The following is a 2,683-nucleotide window of genomic DNA, read 5'->3' on the forward strand; positions in this document are numbered from 1 at the left end:
TTGAAAGAGAGAATAGAAACTACTATCCTCTTCAAACTTAGGCCTAAAAATTGGCAGAACATAACTTCCATAGTTCTCTATTCTATATTAGAGCAAAAGTGCTCTCCCTATGTCACCTAATAGACTTCCATTGTGTTGGGGAAGGGAGGCACCCAGGACCTTGTAACCCAGTAGGCTCTATCTGTATCATTGAGCGTACTGTACCCCTAGCTTGATTCCTCCTTTCTGAAGCAAAATAAAATTATTTTACCAACCTGGGTGCTGTCCCTGAGCTTTTTTTTTTTTTCTCCTTGCTCAAGGTTTGCTAGCACTCTACCACTTGAGCTATAGCTCTACTTCTGGCTTTTTGGTGGTTAATTGGAGATAAGAGTCTTATAGGGACTTTTCTGCCGTGTCTGGCTTTGAACCATGATCCTTAGATCTCAGCCTCCTGAGTAGCTAGGATTACAGGCGTGAGCCACTGGCTCCTGGTACTATTGCAATATTATGCCTTATTTATTAGATATAATAATTAGATCTAATTAAAGAAAGAGCCTGGCGCTGGTGGTTCACGCCTGTAATTCTAGCTACTCAGGAGACTGAGATCTAAGGATCATGGTTAAAAGCCCGGCAGCAAAGTCCATGAGACTCTTTATCTCCAATAAAACACCAGAAAACTGGAAGTGGCTCTGTGGCTCCAGTGGAAGAGCACTCACCTTGAGCTGAGGAACTGAGGGACAGTGCCCAGGCCCAGAGTTTAAGCCCCACGACAAAAAAAAAAAAAAAAAAAAAGCATCAGTACAACCCACATCACCTTACTTACTGTAGAGTTGCAACAACTATTTAAGAATCAACATAAATGACATTCAACAATCTGAAAAAACAGAATGGGTTGAAATGCAAAATCCGCTTACAAAGCAAAGCTGCAGAGCAAGACCACATACTTAATAACACTTGGCTTTTTGTGTGTGTGCTGGTTGTGGGGTTTGAAGTCAGGTCTTGGACACTGTCCCTGAGTTTTTTTGCTCAAGGCTAATGCTCTACCACTTGAGCCACAGCTCCACTTCTAGTTTTTTTTTTTTTTCTTTTGGTGGTAATTGGAGATAAAGAGTGCCATAGACTTTCCTGCCTCGGCTAGCTTTGAACTGCTACCCTCAAATCTCAGCAGCTAGAATTACAGCGGTGAGCCACTGGTGCCTGGCTTCAAATGGTATTTTAATGCAGCCAAAATGAGTAACACACACCTTTTAGGTAGGCATACCTTTTTGACCGGAAACCCTTAGAAGCTCTTAACAAATACTAAATTCCTTGGGCTCTACACCACCTTTGTGAGTCAGGTGAATGTGTCGTGACTGACTTGTTCAAGGTCACAGGATAAACCAGAGGCAAGAAATAAACCCAAGAGGCAGAGGCACGAACGCACATTCCTGAAATTAAAGGTCCTGATGCGTCTCTTGGTTTACAGGGCAGGTGAAATGGAACTTGTCTGTGCCATAAATTCCAGGACGGAAGGCGAGTTGTTATTTTCTTTTAAGGAAAGCAAAACTTCTAGTTAAGTTGTAACTCATCCATTTATTAAACTCATACTTGTACTTCACTAGAAGCTTCCTGGGGGGGGGGGACGGAGGCGGGGCGGGGGGAGGGGGGTCAGAGGAGGAAGTGGAACCACTCCGAGGGGGTTCTAAAGGCCTTGGGGACCCGTGGATGGGACAGGATGGCCGGAAACAGAAGCAAGAGGGAGGGGGAGGAGGTCAAAGTCGGGTCTGAGTGTCCCAAAGGTTAAAAACAAAACACACAAAAAAGGAGGGATGGTGGTCAAGGCCACTCACACCGTCCAAGGTCGCCAGACCGCACCACCCTTTCGAGGCAGCGGGGAAGCGCAGGGCCCGGGCCCCGCGTCCAGGTCTAGGGGGCGGAGGAGGAGGGGACGGGGCCGGCCCCCGGGTGCCGCCGCCGCCGCCGCCGGGCCCGGCTCTGAGGCCGGATTCTCACTCACCGTGGCGCCGGACGCGCTTCACGGACGCCGGCTTCTCCGCCCGAGGCCCATCTCCCGACAACCTGGGCTGGAGGGGGAGAAGGTTGAGCCTTCGCTAACGCGACGGAAGCCAGCCCAGCTCATCCCCTCTTCCCGACGTGCACTGCGCGGCTGCGCGCGCCGTGTCACGTCTGGAGACGTCACGCCGGACGGGGCGGGGAGGGGCTCTCGCGTGCGTCCTCCCCCTCCCTGTGGCCACGCCCCCTCGCGCAGCTTCCGGGAGGCCGAGGCGGCGGCGGCGGCGGCGGCGGCAGTGGCGGTCGAGCCCCGCGTTTTCCAGAACTGGGCTGGGCCTTTCCCGTTGCCACTGCGCGTCTTGGCCAGTGTTGGTTTTCTTTCCATGCTTGACGTGTGGTTGTCCTCAGATTGAAATTAAAAAGAGCACCGAAAAGCCTAGCGAGGGGCGCCGGTGGCTTACGCCTGCCGTCCCCGCAGCTTACTCCGGAGGCTGAGATCTGAGGATCGGGGTTCGAGGCCAGCCCGGGCAGGAGAGCCCAGGAGACTCTGGTCTCCAGTTCACCACCAGAAAGCCCGCCGTGAGTTGCCTGCACACTCGCAGTAATCGTTCTGGTGCTTGGGCTTCTTGTGTGCAGGGATTACAGGTGTGTGCCACCTATGGGATTTCTGAGATTCCCTGTCGTCAAGTCATCATAGACGGGGTTACAACAT

General features: G+C 51.8%; 1 protein-coding gene across 2 annotated transcripts in view; it reads right to left on the reverse strand.

The window, feature by feature from the left end:
- LOC138804114 (ubiquitin carboxyl-terminal hydrolase 8) overlaps positions 1-2,113 on the reverse strand; it is a 49,510-nt gene extending 47,397 nt beyond the window's left edge. For both annotated transcript variants that reach the window (XM_069988378.1, XM_069988377.1), the window contains exon 1: positions 1,976-2,113. The gene's annotated coding sequence lies outside the window, so the exon portion shown is untranslated. The remainder of the gene's footprint in view (positions 1-1,975) is intronic.
- Positions 2,114-2,683: the final 570 nt, after the last annotated feature.

Source organism: Dipodomys merriami, unplaced genomic scaffold, assembly GCF_024711535.1.
Source record: "Dipodomys merriami isolate MVZ:Mamm:240054 unplaced genomic scaffold, mDipMer1.0.p SCAF_357, whole genome shotgun sequence".
NCBI classification, from domain to species: domain Eukaryota; kingdom Metazoa; phylum Chordata; class Mammalia; order Rodentia; family Heteromyidae; genus Dipodomys; species Dipodomys merriami.